The sequence below is a fragment of the Nasonia vitripennis genome, chromosome 5, assembly GCF_009193385.2.
Source record: "Nasonia vitripennis strain AsymCx chromosome 5, Nvit_psr_1.1, whole genome shotgun sequence".
NCBI lineage: Eukaryota > Metazoa > Arthropoda > Insecta > Hymenoptera > Pteromalidae > Nasonia > Nasonia vitripennis.
Window position 1 is genome coordinate 18,945,501 of NC_045761.1, and position 19,012 is coordinate 18,964,512.

The 19,012-nt window shown below is 51.0% G+C and overlaps 1 long non-coding RNA gene across 2 annotated transcripts in view; it reads left to right on the top strand.

The window, feature by feature from the left end:
* Positions 1–19,012, top strand: part of LOC116417761 — a 67,086-nt gene that overhangs the window by 33,166 nt on the left and 14,908 nt on the right. For both annotated transcript variants that reach the window (XR_004228021.2, XR_004228022.2), the window contains exon 4: positions 12,811–12,844. This is a non-coding gene — a long non-coding RNA (uncharacterized LOC116417761). The remainder of the gene's footprint in view (positions 1–12,810; positions 12,845–19,012) is intronic.

Here is a 19,012-nt window from a genome sequence, read left to right on the forward strand (position 1 = left end):
GGGCGCGACGAGGGGGGAAGCGCGCGCGAGTTTCGCGTTATATTCAATAAAAGCCAAATGTACCGCAAGAGACCCTTTTGCCATTTTTCTCGCGCCCTCTTCCCTTCCCCGTCTCTGTCTCTCCCACGTGCTTGGGAAATTTTGGACGAAGCTTTGTTAACAAAAAATAAAAGGGAAAGAGGAGCTTTTACAACGAATATTTTCTTTTTATAAAGACTATAGAGGAGAGACAATGTCATCCGGTTTCTCTGGCGAGAGAGGAGCGGCTTAGCCCGTGTACAGGATGTCCGCGCGAGTTTATTTTGCGCGACGAAATGTCACGCGCAGCAGGACGCTTCGTCTTTCAGCGAGAAAGGTGGTCCGGTGCTTTTAATTAATCACGGCTCGGGGAGGAGGGAGGGAAGGACGGCCGCTTGACCAACGGCTGCAGCGGCTGTCTCTTCGCTGAACGCGAGGCGAACAAGACGACGACGCTCAATCTTCATTTGTTACCGAACTGCATCGGCCACTTGACGGATTTTTCCCCGATGTGTAAAGTGTGCGCGCGTTGAGACCGATGAAAAATATTCCTCTTTGTTGGAAACAAAAATTGGTAAAATAAAGCTCCTATTTAGTTTCTAGGATATAACGCCAAACGATAAAAAAATAACAGACAGGGAAACGGTCAAGAAGAGATAGTTTGTCCTCGATTCGAATCGCCCGAGGCTTTCTCTTTCAACTCCATCTGAATCGTTAGTCGGCTGTTAAGGGCCGCTCGACTTCTCATTTTCTCCCTCTCTCGTCCCGTCGTGTCGTCGTCGAGACCATACAACGTCAGTCAGGAGAGTATTCGTCGTCTCTATTTTGATGCTTTTCCAGCTCTCTCTCTCTCTCTCTCTCTCTCTCTCTCTCTCTCTCTCTCTCTCTCTCTCGTAAAACCCGCTGTTGGGATATATCCTCCTCCTTCGTTTGGCTCTTTCCTCTATCTCCGTCGTCCTGCAGCATTTCGCTGCTCTTTTTACGCACAGTCGAGAAAACATATTGATTTTTACGATTTTCGGACTATACGAGCCCTGCGCCAGCCCTGTACGCAATTTTCCTCCGCTAATAAACGTCCCGCACCTTTACGAACGTGCAGTATAAAACGCATACGCGTCGTGTAACGAAAGAATCATCAGCTCAATTACGAGACGTTCGGCCGCACTGAAAAATTCATAGCCATATATTCGAAGGAGCTTTCGTACTATATACGTTTCCGCGGGAAAAACCGAATTCCCCGCCAGCCCCTGTTAATTCTTTCTCCCTCGGCCGTATACTCTCATTCTCTCTCTGCCTCTCATGGACTACAGCAGCAGCAGCGGTGGCCTCATGAAATTCTGTCACGACGAGAGAGAGAGAGAGAGAGAGAGAGAGAGAGAGAGAGAGAGAGAGAGCGCGAGAGCAGCTCGAAGGGTGGGATGTTATTGGGTCGCGACCACTTAATATGCAAATGCGGCTGAGGCGTTGTCGCCGCCGTCGACACGACGACACCCCGCAGACGCGACCTCCGAGTGAGAGACCGGGCCAATACTTTAATTTACATTTAAAATTGCTCAAAGCTTGACAGCAGCGCCAGCAGCAGCAGCAGGAGCTGGCTTTCTCGCCCCCTTTTCTAGTCTGTTTTTTACCCGCGAACGGATAAGCAACACACTGTTTCTCGACGAGCTTTTTTCGTTCGTTCGAACTTCGCAAAACCGTTTTACCTTCGGCCGTGAAAACTTTGATTCAGTATCTAGCTGACGAATTTCAACATCAGCTCTATGCCTGCAGGTACTCTTGTAACGTTTCTCGCAAAGCCAGCGCCGAAACGTAAGCCGTGCGCACAAAAGCTCTCAAAAAAAGTTCGAGCGTGAAACACAAAAGCATTAAAATTTCAGCTCGCTCGCTTTTTGTCTTTCGCTCTCGCATTATCGCCTCGGCGCCGATATGAATTTTCACGCGAACGCGTCAGAGACTTTCGGGTGAAAGAGAGGAGGGGGAGAGAAAAAAGCGTCCGAGCACATCCAGTCTTGTTTAGAGCAAACAGCGAGGCGTGCTTTTTCTCCGCCGGCGAGGATTTGCCCGGTGTCACGCGCTTTCACCTCCCTCCGCGGCAATAATGCCTCTCGGATCCACTTCTGCTACTGCTGCTGCTGCTGTATCCGCCAGCTATGGCTCTATACAGCCGGCTTTCGTCACTCTCGCGGCCTTGTCTGTCTGTTTTTGCGGGATGCTATCTCTCTCTCTCTCTGTGGGGTGCTCTTCTGCTGAATTTTTTTTTTCCCCGAGCAATAAATATGTTATAACCCACCCGCAGGCTCTCTCGCACAAGCCCCTAAACACGCGCAACCCGACATACCGTCACTATAGCGCACCGCGCCAGTAGTTCCGCGCCCGGCCGCTAGGCGTCCGACGCCACCAGTTCGCCCTCCCTATAGTGGGAGAGCGTTCCGGGGGGCATATAGAGGCGCCGGGCCCGGCGCTAAATCATCCCCCCCTCCGATCAGATTCCGGATCTAGTATTGGAGCACGGTGCCTAGGCAACCTGCACAGCTTACCAGAACACGGAAATAAATCTGATTTTTGTTTACGAATAAATTACTCTCGTAATTATTTCGCCTCCCCTTCCTTCTCGCATGCCGAGACCATCTTACGCAGCCTTACGGGCCGAATTGGAGCTCACTCGGCTCTATCTCACTCAGGCCCATCGGGCAGGAGTTTTGGAACGGCAACGTCGGCCTCCGCCAGGAGTCGACGCCGCCACTCAGACCGAGCCGACAAGCGCCCATCAAGACTGTGCTACCCAGGTGGATTGGCCTCCTCCGTCTCCGCCGCAACAGCCTGCTCCCGAGCCTGCAGTCGACGTCATCTGCGCCGAGTGGCCGGAGCACCTGGAACTGGTGGACACGTCCGCTCGCCCTGCCTCTCCTGACTTCCGAGCGCTCTTGGCGGCTCCTCCGACAGACCCGCCCCCAGCCGCTCTTCCACGGCTGAGCATCATCAGCAGGAAGATAGCAGCGGGCCAAGCCGCTCGGCCAGAGTCCCGCAAGGTCTTGCTGGTCTCCCCGACCAAACGGAAGGCGTCGCCCTCGCCAGCCGTCAGGAAGCGGACCGCCCCGCAAAAACCCGGGATCCCGAAGCCCAAGGTTGTCCGCAACGAGCTCCTCAGGACTCCGCTGCGACTTCCACCGAGGAAGAAGGCGGCTCACGCCCCTCATCCTCCGGTGTCCTTAGCCGAGGGAAAGATAGCTGAGGCGGCCATTGATCTAACGATCACCGACTAAAGCGCTCCGCGCCTCTTAGTCATTTTTGAGTGGACCGATCCCTCTTTGGGATTGGCCCCGCAATAAATATAAACACAAAGCTCCTCGGAGCTCCCCCTTTCCCCTTATACGAAACTGGGTGGTGCAGCCTTCACCGGGTTGGGCGGCCCTCCCTCGTCCAGACTCGCTCCAAGAGTCGACCTAGAGAGGTCCGAGCAGTGTCCGCTCTCTAGGCAACGAAGAAGCCAAGAACAAGGAACCTCAGCAGGCCTCCTCGCCTGTCTACCTGCTGTCACGCCGCCTGCCTGAGATCAGGCCCTCCTTCACTCCGCTCTTCAGAGAGAGAGAGAGCCTCACGAGCACCAGCAGTTCTGCAGCAGCGCACACATCTCTCCCTCCGCTCGCCCGCTCTTTTGGGCCACCCCAACAAGCCCGCATACATCAAGTGGCGGCCCGAACGTGGGGCCTGACATCGTCAGCTGTGGTCTGAGATCACAGGCGAACTCATGACCGACGGAGCCATCCGGGCACGAACCAGAGGCGTTAGTCGCCCACACACCAACATCAACTCCCGGCCGATCATCATCCCTTCGAGAACTCCTCGATACCGCTTCACCATTGACTTCCGACAACTCAATGCCCGTACAGCATTCACCGTCAAGAGACCTATCACCCGCTCACAAGCACTACTTCTGCGAGTAGAGAATAACGCAGTGGCGCCCAATCCCAGTAACAGCTCAAGTGACAACGAAAGCTCCAACCAAGAAGAGCGATCTCCATCACCTGAGCGCACGCCAGAACCACAGAACGAGAGCAACGCGTCAGACGTCGCACAGAGCGAAGAAGGCGCCCCAGGCGACGCGCTAGACGACGCTCCCATACCTAAAAGAAATCCGCCCGACATGGATAACGCAGGGAACAACGGAGGCAACGATGCCGCAGGAGGCGCAGGAGGCAACAGGGACGCAGGCCTCAGAGGCCTACCACCCGCAATGCAAAACTGGAACGCCTTCTGCCAGGCTTTGTACGGTCACAGACCACCTCTCCCTGAATTTAAAGGCCTTGGGCATGAAGACCCACAGCGCTACCTTCGCAAGTGCGAAGAATATATCGAATCCTACCAGATCCCGGAGGGTCAAAGGACGAGTGTCATAGAGAAGGGTTTGCGCGGAGACGCAGACAAATGGTGGCAATGCTACAAAACCCTTGATTTTGACTGGCCACGTTTTAGAGAGCTTCTCGCAAATCGCTTCGACAGCGACGCCATCAAGGGAGAACTGATCGCTCAGCTCTACTCCAAGAAGCAAGGCGACAAGGAATCCGTAGGAGCCTTCCTACAGGAAAAATACTTGCTCTTTCAACGGGTCAGACCGAATGAGACCGAGGCAAACAAGGTCAGCACCCTGGTCAACCTCGTCAAACCATCTCTCCGCAAGACCCTGCGCCCCGTTACGCTCGTCGACTTCGCGGACCTTCTAAACAGGTCCCTACAGGCCGAAAGGGACGAAGGAGAAGAAACGCAGAACAAACTAAAGGCAACCAAACCCGTCGTCAGCGACAACAAACCCGCCTCCCAAAACTCCGACAAAAAGACGACGCTTCCACAGTGCTGGCATTGCCCTGAGCGGCACTTCCACAAAGACTGCGCCGTTTACCAAGCCAAACGAGGAAGCCAGTCGGAAAACTGGCGCAAGGCGGCGGACAAACCGGCGTCCGACGCCACCAACTCGAACGACCGGAAGTAAGCTGCTTCGGCAGATCCGAACAGCTCCCGCGCATAAAAGTCAAGCTTCAAGGAGAGGAGATAATAGCACTTGTGGATACCGCAGCCTCCGCCAACGTGATAAAATCATCTCTCTTGCCCGCCGGCCAGCACGTAAGGCAGCGCTCGACGAGTTGTCAGCTGGCAGGCGAAGGCACGAAGCTCACAATGACCGGCGAAACCGATCTCAAGATAGAGATTCAGGGAGCAATTTTCAATTTACACACACACGTATCCCCTAACATACGACACTCACTAGTGCTCGGATTACCCTGGTTAAAGAAGGAAGAATGCGTGGTGGACCTCACACAAGATGTTGTCTATCTCGGGCAACAGATCCGCATCACGGCACCACTCACGCATTGCGCGCCTCGGGAACAACCAGCCCTCATCAACATTGGTGAACTGCATCACGACCTCACAAGAGGCGATCTCACACGCCTACTCCAACTCTTGAAAGAGCACAGTGTCGTGTTTGCACGGGATGGTCAAAAACTTCCACGAACGAGGACAGTCAAACACGTCATAAACGTGGCCACCGAAAAGCCTTTTAGGCTACCCCCACACCGGGAATCCGAGACGAAGCAAAAGGAAATTGACAAACAAATAAAGGAGATGCTAGCGAGCGACGTCATTGAAAGAGCGACCTCACCCTATTGCTCGCCGATCGTCCTGCCTAAGAAGAAGGACGGGCGATATCGCTTCTGCGTCGACTACCGCCGGCTCAACGGCATTACTACAGACGCAGCACAACCAGTCCCTCACATCGCTGACGCGCTCAAGGATCTGGGCGACGCCAGCATCTTCACATCGATCGATCTGAAGAGCGGGTACTGGCAAATCCCAATGGACCCAGCTTCCAAAAAATACACAGCATTTTCAACAGCCTCTGGCGGCTGCTACCAGTTCAATGTCATGCCATTTGGCCTTAAGGCAGCCACGGGAACTTTCCAACAGCTCATGAGCCAAGAAGTACTAGTCGGATACCTCCACGTTTTCTGCTTAGTCTACTTGGACGATATCATAGTCTACTCCCGAAGCCTCGACGACCATTTTGTCCACGTAGCTAAGGTTCTGGAAAGACTACGCATACACAACCTGACGGCTGCTTTAGAAAAATGTCGCTTCGCCGTGGATCGTCTCGAATACCTCGGACACGTCATCACGAGCAAAGGCAACGAGGCCAAGCCAGAACACGTGCAAAAAATCGCCGAAGCGCCAGTCCCCACCACACGAAAACAGCTCCAATCAATTCTTGGCACATGCAACTGGCTACGGGAATACGTCCCTGGCTATGCCGAAATCGCCGCTCCATTAACCGACTTGACCACGGGCAAATCGGGTTTCCGATGGAACGCACGAGCGCAGCAAGCTTTCGAGAAGCTTAAAGAAGAACTTCAGAAACCGCTCAAACTCAGTCGACCACACCCAGGCTGGCCCTATATTCTTCAAACAGACGCCAGCGCCAAAGGCATGGGTGCCGTCCTTTATCAGGAACGACCTGACGGCAGTCGTAGCATCATCAGCTACGCCAGCGCCAAATTCAATCCAACCGAATCACGCTACCACAGCAACGAGCAAGAGTGCCTCGCGGCAGTCTGGGCCATCAAGCGCTATCGTCATCTGCTTGATAACCAACCGTTCACGCTACGAACAGACAACAAAGGTTTGACTTGGCTGCGCACTTTTAAGGACACGAGAGACAAGCTGAGGAGATGGGCATTGCTCCTACAAGAATTCGACCCTAAGATTGAGCACTGCCCCGGAAAATCCAACCAGCTTGCCGACTTTCTCTCTCGCAACCCAGCCGACGAAACCACCGAGGGTGTCGACGATTACGAAAGACTCCTGCCGCCTAAGAGCGCCCCTGTCAGTTCCGAAAAACACCTGAGCATAAACCTCATCGAGAGCACCACGCCTCTTATCGACGAGATTCAGGCAGCGCAGCAAGCAGACCAGCACTGCACCAAGCTGGCAAAGAAGCTGCTAAAAAATGGAGCCGCAACCCAGGACGAAGCGTCCAAACACAAGATCGAGAACGAAATTCTCTGGATATGCGACACGGAGAAGTCCGACTGGAAAATCCTCGTTCCTCAAGCGCTGACTCCGCGAATTCTCCACGAACACCACGACTCGGTGTACGCCGGTCACCCCGGATCCGACGAAACCCTCAGAGCCGTCCAGCAACTATACTGGTGGCCCAGGATGAGAGACGACGTGAGAAATCACGTTCGCCAGTGCATGCTCTGCGCCTGCCACAAGAGTAGAGCCACTTCCTCAGGTCCGATGCGGCCACACCAACCCACAAAACCATGGGACACGATTGCCGTCGACCTCATGGGACCATACCCGCTCACAGCGAAGAAGCGACGCTTCATCTTCGTCATCACCGACCTATTCTCTCGGTGGACCGAGGCATTTGCGCTCGGCTCCTCCGACGCCAGCCGACTCACCAAGATCCTCGAGGAGGAAGTTTTCTCCCGCTGGGGGTACCCACGGGCTATCCTGTCCGACAACGGCCCTCAGTTCACTAGCAAAGCCTGGGAAAGCGCATGCGAGCGTTGGGAAGCACAGCTCTGGACGACTGCCATCTACCACCCACAAGCCAACCCAACCGAACGAAGGAACCAGGAGATAAAGAAAGGACTCCGAGTCCACCTACACGGACGCCGACATAAAGACTGGGACACACAGTTGCCCAAAATCCTCTATCAGCTACGCAACCGGCGCAACGCCGCCACCGGACTCACTCCCGCGGAGCTGCTCATGGGCCGAGTGCTCTCGCGACCAGGGGACTGGAGGATTCCTCAGGCAAAGAACCCTCCCCCCACCCTACAAGAGCGCACTGCAGCCGCCCTGGCCAGTCAAGGCCAGTACCAGCAGAAGTACGCCAAGGCCCAAACCCCCGCATGCGGATTCAAGGTCGGCGACCTCGTCCACATACGGAACCACCCTCTGTCAAAAGCGGCAGAAGGTTTCCACGCCGGCTTCGCCCAGAAATGGGAAGGCCCGTACCGCGTGACCCACCAACTCAGCAGCGACATCTTCATGGTAGACAAGGACGGCAGTCCCACGAAAGTCTACTCCAAGGAGCTGCAACCCTTCCACGGCCAGCAAGCAGCTGACCACACCCCATCGGCACCACAGACGTCGTTACGCCCCCCTGACGGGCACACGTCTTCCGCCACAACTCCTCGTAGAGCTCACGAGGACACCCAACCATTCAACGCCCCCACCGACGGCGGGCAACCCATCACACATTCGAGCGCCCGGACGGACGCTCAACCCGAGGACATCCAGGAGGATGCTCCATTCACAGACGATCAGCCCAAAGCCCCGTCTACAGGCACCCAGGAGGGAGCCACTCCTAGCAGCAGCCAGGAAACCGCCGCTCCAAGGAGCAGCACCGAGGACGACGACGAATCGCACCGGCGATACAACCTTCGTCAACGGAAGAAAGTGAATTACCGTGTCTAAATACACGATGATAAAAACACTCAGTGAAGTGGTAGCCAAGACTGCGGTTAAGTGAATTAGTGTTTAAGTGAATTTAATTGCGAGATAATAATTTTAAGGGCGCCCTATTAGGTTAAGGTCTTTGTAAAAAAAAAAAAAAAAAAAAAAAAAAAAAAAAAAAAAGAGCGTGCGAACTTAGGTTAAATTTTATCTGTAAACAGCTGTCGCGAAACATATTTTTATATATACGTTAAGTTCCGATCTACCTACGCCGATCACAAATAATAAAAATAACAATAATTAATGTAGTGCAAGTTGCCAGGCCCGTGCTCGAGAGCCTTTTATGTAAGGGGGGAATTGTTATAACCCACCCGCAGGCTCTCTCGCACAAGCCCCTAAACACGCGCAACCCGACATACCGTCACTATAGCGCACCGCGCCAGTAGTTCCGCGCCCGGCCGCTAGGCGTCCGACGCCACCAGTTCGCCCTCCCTATAGTGGGAGAGCGTTCCGGGGGGCATATAGAGGCGCCGGGCCCGGCGCTAAATCATCCCCCCCTCCGATCAGATTCCGGATCTAGTATTGGAGCACGGTGCCTAGGCAACCTGCACAGCTTACCAGAACACGGAAATAAATCTGATTTTTGTTTACGAATAAATTACTCTCGTAATTATTTCGCCTCCCCTTCCTTCTCGCATGCCGAGACCATCTTACGCAGCCTTACGGGCCGAATTGGAGCTCACTCGGCTCTATCTCACTCAGGCCCATCGGGCAGGAGTTTTGGAACGGCAACGTCGGCCTCCGCCAGGAGTCGACGCCGCCACTCAGACCGAGCCGACAAGCGCCCATCAAGACTGTGCTACCCAGGTGGATTGGCCTCCTCCGTCTCCGCCGCAACAGCCTGCTCCCGAGCCTGCAGTCGACGTCATCTGCGCCGAGTGGCCGGAGCACCTGGAACTGGTGGACACGTCCGCTCGCCCTGCCTCTCCTGACTTCCGAGCGCTCTTGGCGGCTCCTCCGACAGACCCGCCCCCAGCCGCTCTTCCACGGCTGAGCATCATCAGCAGGAAGATAGCAGCGGGCCAAGCCGCTCGGCCAGAGTCCCGCAAGGTCTTGCTGGTCTCCCCGACCAAACGGAAGGCGTCGCCCTCGCCAGCCGTCAGGAAGCGGACCGCCCCGCAAAAACCCGGGATCCCGAAGCCCAAGGTTGTCCGCAACGAGCTCCTCAGGACTCCGCTGCGACTTCCACCGAGGAAGAAGGCGGCTCACGCCCCTCATCCTCCGGTGTCCTTAGCCGAGGGAAAGATAGCTGAGGCGGCCATTGATCTAACGATCACCGACTAAAGCGCTCCGCGCCTCTTAGTCATTTTTGAGTGGACCGATCCCTCTTTGGGATTGGCCCCGCAATAAATATAAACACAAAGCTCCTCGGAGCTCCCCCTTTCCCCTTATACGAAACTGGGTGGTGCAGCCTTCACCGGGTTGGGCGGCCCTCCCTCGTCCAGACTCGCTCCAAGAGTCGACCTAGAGAGGTCCGAGCAGTGTCCGCTCTCTAGGCAACGAAGAAGCCAAGAACAAGGAACCTCAGCAGGCCTCCTCGCCTGTCTACCTGCTGTCACGCCGCCTGCCTGAGATCAGGCCCTCCTTCACTCCGCTCTTCAGAGAGAGAGAGAGCCTCACGAGCACCAGCAGTTCTGCAGCAGCGCACACATCTCTCCCTCCGCTCGCCCGCTCTTTTGGGCCACCCCAACAAGCCCGCATACATCAAATAGAGTGAGTTGTTTTTGCTTCCCGAAGTTGAGATCTGCCGTTTTTTTTATCATGCTTGAGGAGGTTGATTAATCGATAATTTGTTGAGATTTTGTTAGTGGTTTAGCCTACTTAATGCAAAATCACGGGCAGTAAATCTGTTTGCAAGTTTATTTCCAAATGCAATTATTTAGTGTATGCAGTCGGTAAAACAGTCGAATGCTTTGTACAAATAGAATCGAAATAACAATACGAAATCTCAGTTCACTTGACCATTTCTTAAACGCATCCCGTAAACAACCCCCTATAGCGTCAATAAACCCATCATCCCCAGAGCGGATGATAATAAAAAAAAATGCAGAGCCGCATCCGACGCGCGAAATTTCAAACATCCGTCGCTGGAATGTCCCCCAGAAATTTCGCGCGTCTAACGAGAATTCGCCGCGGCGTAAGTATGGCACGCGGCGCCGGCACATACAATCCCTCTGCGGACGTGGAATCCTCTTAGGGTGTCGAGAGTCGGACTATGTGGGACAGCCGGCAATCTGCTGCCGCTTTTCCTTATATCGTGAGCGCGCTTGCGGGAGAGAGGTGGAGTCGCGCTAATAAAAATTTTAATGTCGCTAGTTTGTTTCACTGTGAATAGGGGGCTGCGCCCCCTATTCGTCTATTTTTTACGAGACTCGCTTTGTACTTTTACGGCGAGACACGTTGATGCGAGAGCCTGATAAATAGAAAACAAATTGCAGGTCTGGGTCTTCAGTTTTTGGGAAGGGGAAGCTTGATGAGGAAAGTACAGCAATTTGTATGTAATCTTCCCTAATTTCGTGCGCATAAATGGAGTCATCAGTTATTTTCGGAACTTTTATTGCACGAGATACGAGTTTGTAAAAGTGGAATAGAACGAAATTAGTCAGCCGTTGAAAAAGTAGAACACAAACTTTCTCTCGGGATAATCCACCCGTTTGTTTATACCTTAAGTTCTTTAATACAAAAGATGGAACATAAGTAGAGATATAAAAAAAGTTCGTCTAGGAGGTGTGCCCTCAAATTTCAATTTCGTTCACCCAGACCCCCAAAAATGTCTCTCTCTCTCTCTCTCTCTCTCTCTCTCTCTCTCTCTCTCTCTCTCTCTCTTGATGGATTTTTAATTCGCGTATTATGTATTCCAAAGTAGTGAAAACAATAATAACAATTGAATTCCAAGTAAGCGTATAACGAGTTCAACAATTCACGGTATGCTCTCCTCTTAAAGAATCGCGTAATAAACTTACAAACCGAGTCCTCGAGACTTGAAGCATACAGGGCAAGAAGTATAAAAGTCTCGCGACCTCAAGATTGGACGGAGCATAAAAAAGTTCGGCTCTTTGTCGCAAACTTCACGGCGAAATTTACGTAATACTATATACGCGTCTCCGTCATTAAGCGGTGGAAAGTATCGCGTTACGTCCGCGATTCGATTTGAAGTTGACAAACCGCGAGAGAAAAAAAACACAACGAATAAAGCTTACGAGGTTATACGTTTTACTACGCGCGCGGGGCTAGTTAATCGTTGTTTTCTCGGTGCCAAGTTTGTTGACAAAGTGTGTTCCGCCCGCGAGATGAGCTACGAAAAAAACATTCGACTTTTACTTCCGAATAATGCAATTATTCCTTTGTGAGAATACGGGAAGCGGCGTTTCTTTTTGCGATCGACGAATGGTCCTCTCTACGCGCAGACGTATGAACGAAAATACAAGCGCACGCTCGCGTATTTTCGCTTTTACAAGTTTCCACTTCCATGGCTGCAGACATTTCGCATCGATACACGCTTGCCTTTCCTCGAAACAACCCGGCGGATGAAAGCCGCGCGTTATACGATCGCTCGAAATAATTACGTTTCGAAATATAAGGGATCCTCTTATTTTCGCTTCATTATCGCGCTCGCCATCCGCGAGAGTCAACAGTGATAAATTTTCAGCCATAAATCAAGTGATAATCAACGGTGCGCACACAAAACACCCTCGGAATAGCTTTGCATCAAATTTATACATATCTCATAATTCGATCGCAGCCGAAAATCGGGTCCATTAAATCACCGTCGAATCTGCCCCCGTCGCGAGCGAAAGAAAAAAAAATAAAACTGTGTACCGAGGAGAGCACTCGATAACGCCTCTCGCTCCCCGGCATGAGAATTGCTCGATTTCATCGGGCCGATATCATTAGGCCGAAAAAGAATTCGTCCTCACGAACCAATGCCGGGGTTACATAAAGGGTTGGAGCTCCGTTCAATTTGAATATTTATGAGAGCCGGGAGAGCTCTCCCGTGGCGAAATTTCTTCGAGCTACCCCCCGCGATCTCGCGAGGAGAAAAGTTGCTCCTAAGTAGGCTCGAAAATGTAGAGTGGCCGTCGCGTCCCGACGAATAAATTAATCGAGTTTGTTATGTAAAACTAATTTCATTACCGTTATTACCCGCGCGATTAATACGCCTGACAGCTGCTGCTGCTGCTGGCCAGTGGTAAATGAGACAACATTTGATAGTTGGATTTGTGAATCGATACAGAGATGTTTCGCTAACAGAGATTTGTTTTTCTGTTTCAGGACGATCTGCTGTACAGACTGCACAGGTTTATATGTGAGTATAAAATTACTCCGTTGTCAGCTAAACTATTTTTAAATAACTCTCAAGTTAGATAATTATTTCCAAGAGCCACTGCGAAAGAATCTTAAAGCACGGGATTACACAACGCCGCGTGAAAAAATTCAATATCCACAGACGCCTCTTCCCCTCTCGCTTTCAGAGACGTATATTATTTCAAAGATCTGATTAAAAGCTCCGAGTTGTCTCGGGTTTCTCGCGCGATTCTTAACTGGAAAAAATCTTTCCACTCTCCGCATTTTACAAAACAGATCCCAAGACCTCACAGCGTTTGGTATGTATATAACCAATTGTAAATACAGGAGTCGCGCGGCTAAAGGAGGAAATCGAAGTTTGCCGAGGCTGTAAGAGGAGACGAAGTAGGCAAACATCTTCCCGTTGCGCGCACCGCGCACTCGAACCGATTTTCCTTATATACCTACTGCTTCTTCTTCTTTTCTACGTCTGCGTTTTCGCCTCTGCCATTATGCTCTCGTGGTTTACTTCAACTCGATTTTCTCATATAAAGATATGTCGATAAGTGTATTACGAAATCGCACACGTTCTGAAAACAGTCAAATTACATTTATGAAGGAAGTGGGAAAAGGAATAAGTAGTCGGGTTCTTAAATAAAAAAATGCAACAATTTCGCGGTTAACCTAAATATAAACAGTAACTTGCTTAGGCATAAAAACCCTCACGGAACAGAGGGAAAAGCCTGAGCAAGCTAGTGAAATAGAAATTATTTATTGATCAAGTAAATTAATGAATTTATGTAAGCATAAAATACAAAAGTCAAAACTTATTATCTAATTTAACTTACGCAGTGGATAATCGATCCTTATATTTACAGAGCGCTCCCTTACCTAATATTTCGGGGATCAGCCCCTACAATAACGCCGCAAATCGCAAATATCGGTGCGCTGTACGTGACGGACCACCCTCTCTTCTGGGTAGATTGTCGATCGAGAAGATGGAGATATCCCGGGGTGGCAACGCCCAGCACGTCACAGGGCCCCGACGTCTCGGGAACGGGTCCAGCCCTTGCTCCGTGAACGACTTGAGACGACTCGTCGAGTCGTCGCGACCGGGACCTATAGCGAAGATTCGCTATGCGATAACAGCACGCTTGTGTCTCGCCCACACGGAATTACAGGCACTTTATTTACACGAATTATAGAAATAAGGGAGGAATCACACGCGAGTGATTCACTAACAAATATAATTCAAATTACAGCGATTACTACAGGCACAATACAAAAGCTACACGAGAATAGAGGTAGGCTTCGGATCACACTGCTCTCGATCGATGCCGAAACGAATCTGACGCTCTCGCGCGCACTAATCGATCTCAGACCGCAGAAGGGCTTACGCATGCGCTCTTTCTTTTCTTAGCGCCATAATTAACTCGTCATCAAGAGGCGCGAGAATCAAACCGTGCTAGGTGATACATATTTTATGCGGAGACGTATAATGCGCGAACACGTTCTATCATGCGGGAGATTTAAAAAAAAAAAACAGTAGTCAGTAAACATAAGCCAGTGAGCGAAGCAACACGTGACCGAGTTGCGAGCATAAAAAGCTCCGGCGTTGCAAGGGTATGAAAAAGAGCTTCAAGGAAACGAGTCGCGTCGATGTATTATTTTTATACGCTCGTTTATTAGCGGCAATAATAATTACTCATAATAAGAAATACAACGTACGTGTCAAGAAGTACATCGTACACACTTCACTGTGCAAGACACGTAATCAGCAAACGCGAAAATCCTCGCAAAGCACATGTTCACGTAGAGCATAAAGCTCCAAGCCGCACACACATACACGAGAGAGGGAGAGACATAAAAAGAAACATATATCGCCGTCAGCTCGTAAAAAAGTATAAACCTATCGAGTACACGTGACACGTTCGCTTCCCTGTACACTCACTGCGCTTCTATTATTCAAGGCGATGCGTATATATAGCGCGCAGGACACAATCCACTCGAACGTTCTTAATTTCCTCTTCGACGTTTTCTCCGCTCCTTTTTCGCGAGTAAGAGAGAGAAGCTAAGACGATTACGCGCGTACCCCCAGGAGGGAATAGAAAGGAATGAAAGCGAGGCGAAAAAAGAGAGAATTAAGGAAAAGGTCACGTCAAATAGTCGAGCTTTTAAGAGCCATATTGAGGAACGCGCCGCAAAAGAGTGTAGAGGGAAACGAGACGAGACAGGATTGCCCCCTTTTTTCCAGCCAATTCTCTCTTTCTTTCTCTCGCCGCCGCGCCAAAGTCATACTTTGCGATATCTATTACTCTCTCTCTCTCTCTCTCTCTCTCTCTCTCTCTCTCTCTCTCTCTCTCTTTGCTGCTGAGACCATCTCTCTGCCTTTTTCCGCGAAGCGCGACAGTCGCGAATTTCAGCTCCCGTAGACTCGAAAGCGATGCTCGTTTCGTCGGCCGAGCCAAGCGCGGACTGCACTACTTTCCGCGAATAATTTCGATCGGACTCGAATATTCCGAGTCTCCTCGCTAGAAGAGAGAGAAAAGTAATAATAAAAGAGAATATTCGAGAGGCGGGAATGGGATGCAGTAGCAGTTATCCTGACCGTTTCGCCGAGAGAGCGGCCCTTAATCGAAAGTCGGTTTCGCGCAGATGCGCCCGGATACTTTTTCCGCATCGGCCTTTTTCTCCATCTCCTCTGCGGTTGCGCGCGAAGCTTTAACGACTCGCACCGCAAGGATTTTTACATGCCGGCTCTGGTATCGATTTCTAAACCCGTTCCATTGGATTCCTCCGTTATTTTTTTTATCACCGAATCTCCTCGTTAATACAAGCAATTACGCCCCTCTTCTTCGAAAACACTGGGAGGTGGTAAAAAACAATCGGCATATCGGTTCGCCCGGAGAATAAAAGTGCGCGTTTTAATAAACGTCGACGAGAGAGCGAGAGAGATCGAGGCGTATAAATCGGGATTAAACGCGTCGGTTTGCTCGCGACTCAGTCATGAATCCCGATTCGCTCGGCGTACATCACGAACGCGCGCCGCGCGGCACTTCTATGTTTATACAGGCATTCAGCCGGGCATCGATTTTATCACACTCGATTTACCTGTGCATGTACACTGCCGCGCGCAGAGGGACACGCACGGCTGCGGGGAGAGACGCGCGTGTGTGTATGGAAAAAAATCGAGGGGGAATGTAGGTGATATTTCAGACGCAGCGGGCTTAAAAACTGAGCTTGATTCTCGATTATTCAGGGCTGTGCGTATGAGGAAGCAATTCGCCCGGTATGTATAAAATATACCGAGTCGTAGGACTCTGGTTTACGTGATTCGCCACGCGCGTATAATTAGCCGTCATAAATGGAATATCGATCTGATCTCCGCGTGCTCGCTCGGCTCCCATTGAAACTCGGACTGTACGTGTAATTGTGATTGGCTGCGTATACATTATTCATAATTTCGAATTCGAATCATCCTGATTTCCCGCGGAATAAAAAGAAGAGAGCGATGTCCTGCAGAGCCCAGCTCGCGATTCATTGCACAACGAGACCGCACTCGCCTCGGTGTATACTCAGTCGGTCGCTGCATACGGGAACAACAAAAAAAAGGAGCAAGTATCAACAAAAAAAAAAAGCGGCCGCAAAAAAAGCAGCGATACAGAGAGCGAAGAAGGGATAAAGGCGCTGCAGCAGCAGCACAGAGAGACAGAAAAGAAGTAAACATCCAATTACATTAGAGAGAGAGAGAGAGAGAGAGAGAGAGAGAGAGAGAGAGAGAGAGAGAGAGAGAGCGAGTATAGCACGGTGCGCCGCCGCGTGCAGCTATATAGAGCTCCGCCGCGGGCGTTTCCTCCCCTATACACTCTCGAGAGCCTCTGCTCGTTCGCCTGCTATAATCCGCGACAGAAGCTCTGCGCAGGCCTTACGTTTCGTCTAATTTCGACCTCAAGTTGCTGCTGCCGCCGCCGCCGCTGTGGCGCTCGTTAATTAAGCCGAACGCGAGATCAGCCGAGGCTATACATGCTCGAGCACCCAGACAGAATTTCTGATATAGCGAGAGAACTGAGCGTACAATAACCTATCGCAGATATGACCCGTTTGAACTTTGAGTTGATGAGGACGAGCTGCCGTCCGTGTCCAATATTAGAGGGAGAGAGAGAGAGAGAGAGAGAGAGAGAGAGAGAGAGAGAGAGAGAGAAAGAGAGCGTGTGCTTGCAAGCTCGCGCACGCACTGGGACGACCCTGGAGGGTGTGTCCGGCCGATCTAGTCGATAATTACTTACCGCGAGAGAGAGAGAGAGAGAGAGAGAGAGAGAGCCGGTGGAGCTTTAATGCGACGAGCTCAAAACTGCGTGTGAAATATTGCTATCGCCTATATGTGTATCCATCCGCGCCGGCGTGCGGTAGACCTCGTAATATGCAGCCGACGCTGCTGTTGTTGTTCCATGTAATACTGATATAGAATCCAGTGCGCGGTGGAAAAAGTGTAATGTCGAACGAGCGATCAGAAAAAGAATTTTTTTTTTTTGGTCTCCCCCGAGGGTATACTTTCGGCGTGTTTCGAGCCGCCTCGAAACGCGTCATTCAAAAGCTTTCATCTTCCCTCTCTGAATGCCGACAATCGTTCCATGCGCTTTTCTCGTTTCCATGACTCTGGCAAAAAGCCATGCCCCGGCGATTCGTAAGTGACCCATTATTTCCTACTCTATCGCTCGCTTTCCCATTTCTGCAGTGCACACAACCGGCACTTTTCCCGCAGCCGTGCGCTTGAAATCCTTTCGATTTTTCACCGTTTAATTCTCGCGCGCGCGCGCGCGCTCGCGATCAATTTATCTTTCTCCGCGCACTGATTGCGATGCAAAGTTCATTACGAAAAAGTTCTTTTCCCACCGACGAGAGAAGTATAAATTGAATCGAAGAAGTAAAAAATTATACCGAGTCCTACAACAGATTCCATCGCTCGCAAAGCTGCTCGCAAAGCCTGTCGATCAACGACAAACGCACTCTCTCGAGTTTTTCAATTCGATCCTCTAATTAATAAAGAATTAACATCCAAAACGAGAGAGACGAGGAGGAGGGAAAAAGGAAGAAACGAGGCAAATCGTGTCTGAAGACCGAGAGAGCCGAGACAAAGAGACGCGCGGCTCCTGAAGGAAAAGAAATTAAGACGGAAAGAGAGCGAGAGAGAGAGAGAGAGAGAGAGAGAGAGAGAGAGGCCAAGTATGTACAATTTTATTTGCGGAAAGAGGCGATTCGCGGGGGGTCTTTCTCCCCGAGTTTTCAGCTCTTTCCAATTACAGGCACGAGATTGTGTTGCGGCGGCGAGCCTCGAGCGAGCCAGGAGCTTTAAAACTAGCCGGGGAAATAATTAGGAATTCACAAAATAAAAATCCATCTTCCCTTACCACCGCTCTGTAAAACCACGCTTCTTCTTCCTTCTCTACTTCTTCCTTTTTCCAGCATCTTCCTCCAAGTCGTCTTCGCTTGTTTGTCCCTCTGCATCGCCTCGCGCACTTTGTATTATTTTTCTTCTTTTTAATACACCAGTCTGACTGAACAGCCTTCGAACTACTTAAAAATCAATCGCGCGAATCCTCGATCGAAAAGAAGGTTCATCCTTAATTGCGTGAAATCAGTCGGGAGGCGAACAACCGAGAGAGCGTCGCTCGTCTTATTGCGTTAGTTTCCCCGCTCGATTTCGCATTCGCTCTGTCATTCAAGACTCCGCTGAATGGGGGGCTTAGCTTCCCTTTCAGAGCATCGGAGGAGCATATAGCGCCTGTCGACAGTTTTGCTAACCGCCAAGTGAAAATCGCCGCCTGATGGGAGAAGTAGTTGACATTTAGTAGATTAAGCCTGACTTAGGTCAGACGCGATCGCTAAACTTACGGTCGCGAGCTTGCGGCCGTAGATCGTAGAGCGAGGTAGCTGTTCACCTAATTGTTTGTTTAACGTTAAAATCTATCTAGAGAGAAGCTTTCCCTAAACGAAAAAAATTCTCCGGCATCTCACCCACGAACAGCGAAGCGCGCCCGTAAAATTAAAATCGGGCACAGAAGCTTCTCTCGTGCGCTTGATACACACACGGCCTATTTTCCCCGCATAGTTGAGTTACACGCACGCAGCCGCCTCGACGGAGCTTCGTAATTTCAATTAGCAAACGCGATTACTGGCCAATTACCAGGCA